The sequence below is a fragment of the Podarcis vaucheri genome, assembly GCF_965113315.1.
Source record: "Podarcis vaucheri genome assembly, chromosome: 16".
NCBI lineage: Eukaryota > Metazoa > Chordata > Lepidosauria > Squamata > Lacertidae > Podarcis > Podarcis vaucheri.
In genome coordinates, this window is record NC_138754.1 from 2,081,039 (window position 1) to 2,089,784 (window position 8,746).

At 47.5% G+C, this 8,746-nt stretch overlaps 1 long non-coding RNA gene across 1 annotated transcript; it reads right to left on the bottom strand.

The window, feature by feature from the left end:
* Positions 1-6,934: 6,934 nt before the first annotated feature.
* On the bottom strand, positions 6,935-7,842 carry LOC309520816. Its single transcript, XR_014214442.1, has 2 exons — positions 7,598-7,842; positions 6,935-7,106 (listed from the first exon to the last, which is right to left on the bottom strand). It is a non-coding gene; the product is annotated as an uncharacterized lncRNA (long non-coding RNA).
* Positions 7,843-8,746: the final 904 nt, after the last annotated feature.

Sequence of the window (8,746 nt, forward strand, 5' to 3'; positions counted from 1 at the left end):
CTGGGTTAGCGGAGTCTGTAACCTGAAGCGTATGTAACCTGAGGTACCACTGTACTATCTCTTAGGTAAGTCTACCACTCATCTCAAAAAGGAATTTATAGTCTAGAACACATGTGGGGAGACATTTGCTGCCCCCCACCGCCCAATGTTTTGGGTCCAACTACCAACACCCCTGACCTTTGTCCATACTGACTGGAGCTGAAGACATCCAACAACATCTGCAGGGCACTACTTAGAGCACCACTGCTTTTGCATGTGCAGATGGAGGAGAGATCTGAAGAAGAACAGGAAGGAAGTGCTTGGCTGTTGACCCACAACCAACTGTCCTCTTCCTCCCTCCTCTTATTGATGCTATCTGAGTGGTATGGTTGCCATGTCCGTATGGCTTCATCCCAAGATGCTCTGGTTTGGAATGCAAGGGCCACGTGGCTCAGGAGCTGCCATTATCTCATGTCACGGCGTGAGGCGCAAACCAAATCATTAGGTTGCATCAGCTAAGATTACAATACTGGCACACAGAGTACATTGCCAGGTAAGATCTGCAGCTCTTACACCAGCCTACTGATGAACCTGAGGGACATCTGGAGTTTGAGCTAGGAGCTGTTTCACTCGTGTCTTGCTTGAGGACTTCCAAAAGACATCTGGTTGGCCACTGTGAGAACAGGATGCTGGACTAGATAGGTCCTCTTTGACCTGAACCACCGAGAATCTTCTGGTGTTTTTAGGTGACAACAAAGAGATGGGATGGAGAGAACAAGAGAAAAGCAAAATAATGTGCAATTCCATTCAGTTCCACACACTTCAGCTTCTTGCCAGTAGATGACAAGGACACTGAAACAAAAAAACGACTTTGGGCTCATCCAGAGTTCCTTTTCTGCTGCTTTTCTAGACGCAGATCCAAGCTTCAAAGCACTGTGACTGAGCACTCCCCACGCCATCACTTTCCCCATGGAAACCTGCTCTTTACTGGTGAATCAGAGCAAATTGCAAACTGCAGAAAACCAGAATTGCCATTTGTTCTGATCCAGTGTTAAACAGCAGGATTTTGCAGGGAAGGTATTGTGGCAAAAAAGGGGGGAGCACTTGAACACAGTGCTTTGCCTAGAACTGCAGTATAAAAGGTAAGTGCAGGTGAGCCCTCTGTTTGAGAGTTTCTTAGGGGTATCTGGTTGGTCACTGTAAGAACAGGATGGTGGATTAGATGGGCCATCAACATGATCCACCAGTTTTCCTTTATGTTTTGATGGGTCTGTGACTTCTGTACATTGTGGAATGTGTACCACGCCCCAGCACCCTCTTCAGACACAAAAAGGGACAGAGATGTGAGAGACCAGCCCATGGGACAGGCAGATGGTGAGAGCTACAGCTGCTGTGAACACTAGGAACATAGTCATGTAAAAGTTCAGGCCATTTATCCATATTCTTTCTCCGACTGAAAATTCATAGGAACATAGGAGGCTTCCTTGGTGAGTCAAACAACTGGTCCATCTAGCTCAGAGCTGTTGACACATCTGGAACATTGTGTCCAGTACTGGGCACCACAATTTAAGAAGGGCATTGACAAGTTGGAACTTTTTGCAGAGGAGGGGGACCAAGATGACCAAGGGTCTGGAAACCAAGACTTATGAGAAACGGTTGAGGGAGTTGGGTATGTTCGGCTGGAAAAGAAGCGACTGAGAGGAGATATGATAGACATCTTCAAATAGCTAAAGGGCTGTCACATAGAGGATGGAGCCAGCTTGTTTTCTCCTGCCCTGGAGGCTAGAACCTGAAACAATGGATTCAAGAAAGGAGATTCTGACTAAACATCAGGAAGAACTTTCTGACAGTAAGAGCTGCCTGACAGTGGGAGATTGTGGTCTCTCCTTCCTTGGAGGTGTTTAAGCAGAGGTTGGGTGGCCATCGTTTATGTATGATTTAGATAAGATTCCTGCATTGCAGGGGGTTGGACTTAGGTGACACGTGGGGTCACTTCCAACTCTACAATTCTATGGTTCTATGTTTCTATAAGTCTATGATTCCATGACACTGACTTGCAGCTGCTTTGCAAGGTTTCAGAAGCAGTCCTAACCAGTCCTACCTGGAAAAGCCAGGGATTTTGGGATCTTCTGCATGTAAGGAAAATGCTGTGCCAGTGAGTGACAGCTCATCCCTGCAAATGTTTGCTTACACTGTCCCATTGCTAAATAAATTGCTCTATCCTTGATATGCCTGTTGTCTTTGTCCATGGAGTTTTCTTGGCTGGGATACTGGAGTGGCTTGCCGGTTCCTACTCTAGGTGGATCGCGTTTGGTCAAAGCTCTCCACTATGACCTGTCCATCTTGGGTGGCCCTGCACGGCATAGCTCATACCTTCTCTGAGTTATTCAAGCCCCTTCACTACCACTGTTTAACCATCTTGTCCTCTGCCATTCCCTTCTCCTTGTGCCTTCCATCTTTCCCAACATCAGGGTCTTTTCCAGGAAGTCTTCTAATGAGGTGGCCAAAGTATTGGAGCCTCAGCTTCAGGATCTGTCCTTCCAGTGAGCACTCAGGTCCTGAAAGACAGATCCTGAAGCTGAGGCTCCAATACTTTGGCCACCTCATGAGAAGACTTCCTGGAAAAGACCCTGGTGTTGGGAAAGATGGAAGGCACAAGGAGAAGGGGACGACAGAGGACGAGATGGTGGGACAGTGTTCTCAAAGCTACCAGCATGAATTTGATCAAACTGTGGGAGGCAGTGGAAGATAGGAGTGCCTGGCGTGCTCTGGTCCAGGGGGTCACGAAGAGTTGGACACGACTAAATGACTAAACAACAACAACAACAATCCTTGATATGACACCCTTTCTGAACATAGTCAGCCACCTTACACCAAGTCAGACCAATGGTTCATCTAGCTAAGTTCTGCCTACGCTGGTTGGGAGTGGCTCTCCAGGATTTCAGACAGAAAGCCTCTCCCAACCCTACCTGGAGATGGGAAGGATAGCACCTGAGACCTTCTGCATATAAAACAAACGCTCTACTACACAGCCACTCTCCACATCCAACCAGAAGTCTGCTTCATGTTTGGTCAGCAGTGTTGGCTATTTTTCTGAGTCATGCAAAGTGATGCAGTAGTTTTGTCCCTGAAGCCCTAGCGCTGAAGTAGGCTCCACACACAAGACGTGGATGATGGCTCTTTACTTGCAGGATGGCAACTATTACAAACAGTATTATTTGTCCATATCAAGTCCGATGCAATGCGCTTCTTGCCCTTGAGCCCAAGAGAGGGTTTTCCTGCTTCTTGCTTCCAAAACTTATTTGAAGCAGTCCATAAATTATAGCTTGTCTGTCTTCACCAACTCCTATGGGCAGCGTGTTGTTGGAGTCGCCACACTCAGAAAAACAATGGCAAAAGAGAGCCAATATGGTGTAGTGGTTAAGAGCAGTGGACGCGTAATCTGGTGAATCGGGTTCGCTTCCCTGCTCCTCCACATGCAGCTGCTGGGTGACCTTGGGCTAGTCACACTTCTTCGAAGTCTCTCAGCCCCACTCACCTCACAGAGTGTTTGTTGTGGGGGAGGAAGGGAAAGGAGAATGTTAGCCGCTTTGAGACTCCTTCGGGTAGTAATAAAGCGGGTTATCAAATCCAAACTCCTCCTCCTCCTCCTCTTCTTCTTCTTAAGAACAACCAGCCAACCTCTAACTCCCACCCCTCTTACCACTACCAATGACACACACATGCTCACTTTTAAGAGAGCTAGCAAATTGACAGTGCAATGAATCAGCCTTTCTGTGACCTTAATTAGAGTTGCAAGATTTGCAGCTGTTACATTACATAGGTTCTCTTTTACCCAGTACACTTTATTCTTTGTAAAGTACATATTCTAACAAATACATCACTAGTACAAATACTAAGAAGCACGTTTCTACCAGCTGGGAAACTGGCAGAAGATTTTTTTCTTCCAGCTCAAGATACCATCTGCAGTAACCCTACTGAGCATTAGGGACCACAGCAGTGGAGGCAGAGAGGAGGATGGAGTCCTGCAAGTCTTGAGGCTAGAGTTCAGCATCTGCACTGCATGCAGAGGGTCAAAGGTTCAATCCCCACCATCTCCAGGTATTCTCTACACTCAGTGGTACAGCCTGTCAAGGATTCCAGCCAGAGGTTTCTCTCAGCCCTATCTAGGGATGCCAGGACTGAGCCTGGGACATTCCTCATGGAAAGCAAAGACTTTCTACTGAGCTTTGACCCTTCCCCATAGAGAGAACAAACCCTGTGCATTTTGTAGTTTTGTCGCATCTTTTTTGTGGCTGTGTGGAAACTGGCATGTTGGGATTTAGCCAGATGTCATGAAATTAAAAGACACCTGCTTCTTGGGAGAAAAGCAATGACAAACCTAGACAGCATCTTAAAAAGCAGAGACATCACCTTGCCAACAAAGGCCCGTATAGTTAAAGCTCTGGTTTTCCCAGTAGAGATGTGCGGAAGCGAGAGCTGGACCATAAAGAAGGCTGATCGCCAAAGAATGGATGCTTTTGAATTATGGTGCTGGAGGAGACTCTTGAGATTCCCATGGACTGCAAGAAGATCAAACCGATCTATTCTGAAGGAGATCAGCCCTGAGTGCTCATTGGAAGGACAGATCCTGAAGCTGAGGCTCCAAGACTTTGGCCACCTCATGAGAAGAGAAGACTCCCTGGAAAAGACCCTGATGTTGGGAAAGATGGAGGGCACAAGGAGAAGGGGACGACAGGGGACGAGATGGTGGGACAGTGTTCTTGAAGCTATGAACGTGAGTTTGACCAAACTGCAGGAGGCAGTGGAAGACAGGAGTGCCTGGTGTGCTCTGGTCCAGGGGGTCACGAAGAGTCGGACACGACTAAACGACTAAAGAACAACAACAAGAGAAAAGGAGATCAGCCAGTGTAAGGCAGATCAAAGCACAGCTGAGCTTCTGAGCAAACCATGAGAAGCAAAACTGTGAAAACGCCCCTGAGAGGGGAGTGGCAGAAGGTGATGAGATGTCCTTCAAGATCTGAGAACATCAGCTGCCACCGCCCTTTTAATTGAGAAAAAGGGATCAGCAACTTTGGAGTAATTAGAAATTATGATGCAACCACATAACCTTGGGAATCCAGATATCCCAGTCTGACATCAACTACCAGGTCTGGACAGAAGGTGGAGCCAAAGAACTTCAGTATTTAAAAAGTTCTTGTTTTTGTATTTGTCAAGAACAAATTTAAAAATGCAGGTTCTTAAAAAAAAAAAAAGATAAAAACAAATAAGGATCCCAGCTCTGTGGTCCAATAGGACTTTTTGGTTTAGACAAAAAGCAGTTGATATGGTGGAAGTTTATAAAAGTGATCCCTGGCCTGGAGAAAGTTCATAAAGAAAATGATTTCTCCCTCTCCCACAAGACTAAAACTTCTGGGCATCCACTGAAGTTGAATGTTGGAAGATTCGAGACATATAAAAGAAAGGACTTCTTCACACAGCACAGAGTTAAACTATGGAACTCGCTGCCACAGCAGGTAGTAGTGGCCACATAGTTGGGATTAAAAATAAAATTAGACAAATTCATGGCGAAAGCTATCAATAGCTATTGGCCATGATGACTATGATCTGCCTCCATGGTTGGAGGCAGTAAAGGTAAAATGTAAAGGACCCCTGGATGGTTAAGTCCAGTCAAAGGTGACTATGGGGTTGCGGCGTTCATCTCGCTTTCAGGCCGAGGGAGCTGGCGTTTGTCCACGAGACAGCTTTCTGGGTCATGTGGCCAGCAGGACCGAACCACTTCTGGTGCAACAGGACACCATGACGGAAGCCAGAGTGCACGGAAACATCGTTTACCTTTCCACCGCAGTGGTACCTATTTATTTACTTGCACTGGCGTGCTTTTGAACTGCTAGGTTGGCAGGAGCTGGGACAGAGCAACAGGAGCTCACCCCGTCACGGGGATTCGAACCACTGACCTTCTGATCGGCAAGCCCAAGAGGCAGTAATGCTTCTGAATACTAGTTGCTGGAAACCACAGGAGGGCAGAGTGCACTTATGATCAGGTCTTGCTTGTAGGTTTCCCACAGGCATATATAATAATAATTTATTATAATAATTATAATAATAATTGGGTTTCCCCAGTCACACTGGGCGGCTTCCAACGAAAGATTAAAAATACAATAGAACATCAGACATTAAAAACTTCCCTGTAAAGGGCTGCCTTCAGATGTTTTCTAAAAGTCAGATAGTTGTTAATTTCCTTGACATCTGATGGGAGGGCATTCCACAGGGCAGGTGCCACCACCGAGAAGGCCCTCTGCCTTGTTCCCTGTAACTTGGCTTCTTGCAGCGAGGGAACCGCCAGAAGACCCTCAAAGCTGGACCTCAGTGTCTGGGTAGAACGATGGGGGTGGAGACGCTCCTTCAGGTATACTGGACCGAGGCCGTTTAGGGCTTTCAAGGTCAGCACCAACACTTTGAACTCTGCTCGGAAACGTACTGGGAGCCAATGTCAGTCTTTCAGGACTGGTGTTATGTGGTCCCGGCAGCCGCTCCCAGTCACCAGTCTAGCTGCTGCATTCTGGATTAGTTGCAATTTCTGGGTCACCTTCAAAGGTAGCCCCACGTAGAGCGCATTGCAGTAGTCCAAGCGGGAGATAACTAGAGCATGCACCACTCTGGCGAGACAGTCTGTGGGCAGGCAGGATCTCAGCCTGCATACCAGATGGAGCTGGTAGACAGCTGCCCTGGACACAGAATGGGTGGGCACAGTAAGAATAGGATGTTGGGTTAGCATGGCAGCAGGTGACCAAACAGACTCTTATCTTCTGATGCTCAAATGAAGCTGCCCCTGGGTACCGTCTCAATGTGTGGGAGGGGAACAGGAGCAAAACTGTTCCTTGAGTCCCAAGCTTTTAGCATGACCATGGGTTACAAAGCAATGACATGCATCCAAAGAGAGACAGAAACTAAGTGATACTCTGTGATTTATTGATCATTCTTTCAGAAGGAAGGGTAGATTAAATTACAGAGTTTATGATTACACTTACTGGAAACAATAAATAACACTGGATGGGGGGGGGGGAGACGAAGGCACTGATGTTGTCATCATGTGTTCATCCCGAGATAACTTAGTAGAGATACATCTGCAGACAGAACATCAGGGGTGGGTCAGAGTTGCGGTACCAAATTATATGGAGGCAAGAATGATGCTGAAGTTCTCTATAGATCTCAGTGGAGCTAAATGGGGTCCACCTTGTGGGTTGACTTTTCATCTGGGGGGAGGTGGACTGTTCAATTAGGCGTCATCTGAACCAGAAGTCACTGGAAGAGTGCGGGGGGAGCGCACCGCCCTAGGAAGCGTGATCCCAGTGGGGCTCCATCGTGGCTGTCCCCCCACCTGCGCTGGGCCAGCCCCGCCCCCGCCTGGTCTCTGCCCCCCGGTGCCCCAGCATGAAGCTCCGCCACTGCCAGGAGTGTGTTGTTTCTTTTATTATGGGGATTTGGGATCTGTAGGAGTCAAAACCTTTCAACTGCATATTCCCTGCTCCATCTGTGTTCCCCTTGTATGCTCACAACAGCCTACTTCATAAGTGAGTCTTTAACTCCTTCAGTTGCATCCAATTGGCTCTCCCACTGCACCTGATTCCCAGGACCAAAAAGACTTGTGGGCTGCGGGATGGAATGGATTGTAGTTCCTTCCTCTGACCAGCAGGTAGAGCCAGGAGGAAGTTCTCCTTGAAGTACAGGTTCCTCTGTGCACTTATTGCCTGTGTGTTGTGGGAGACAGAGAACATGCCCCATGGAAGTATCTCCCATGGCGGTCTTTGGATCTAGCCAATAAGGGCGGTTGAAAATGGGGGTTCTATTAAGCATGTGAATGGATGCTAATTTGGTCACCCGCGCAGATCAAAGATCACCTCCAAGCAACCACCAATCACAGAGGCCACCAATGGAAGGTGCGAGTGGATGAGCCACTAAATGATTTGTGGGACTAGTACCTTCAGGGAGTAATTGCAAATCTGGGTTATATATCTACTGCTTCATCTCAGGGCATTCTTATCTGTGAAGCAGAGATTCTTCTAGACCTGTGGTCCTCCAGATGTTGCTAGACTCCAGCTCCCATCTTCAACTCCATCTGCTGATCAGAGGAGCAAAGTACAGCTGTGGGCTCCTATGGGATACACACGTAATTAAAAAACAAATCTCCAAGAGTTGGCCAATCTGTCTGGGGGTGTTTGAGTCCAACAATAACTGCAGAGCCACAGAATTTCCTGTCCCCATTGTAGGCCACATTTAGGATCATGAACCAGCATTTGCTAGGCCTCACTCTGGATCGATGGATTAATGGAGAGGAACTGGTGTGCGGCCTCTGTATTATGGGGGGTGGGGAGCTGGAGGAAGATGGTAGAGGGTGCTTTATGAAATTCTAAGGATATGCTTGCTCCAGTTTAACAATTGAAAGCACTCTCTTATCATCGGCTTCATTATGTTTGGGGTGTTGTTGAACTCCATCAGTCCCAGAGAAGATGGGAGACATAGAGCAGAACCCTTTGGAGGCCCCTGTGCAAGTTTTCCAAAGGAATCCAGTTAGCCACCATGAGAAAAGGATGCCAGACTAAATGGGCCATTGGTTTGATCCAGAAGTTTCATCATGTTCTGATGCTCTGTCTCCCCTACTGCAGTGTACAGAGTCACGTGACAGGGAGGAGAAGGTGGCTACAGAGCTGGGGGAATAGGGGCAGGACACAGTCTGGTGCAACCTTTGTAGGTGAGATCAGATGCA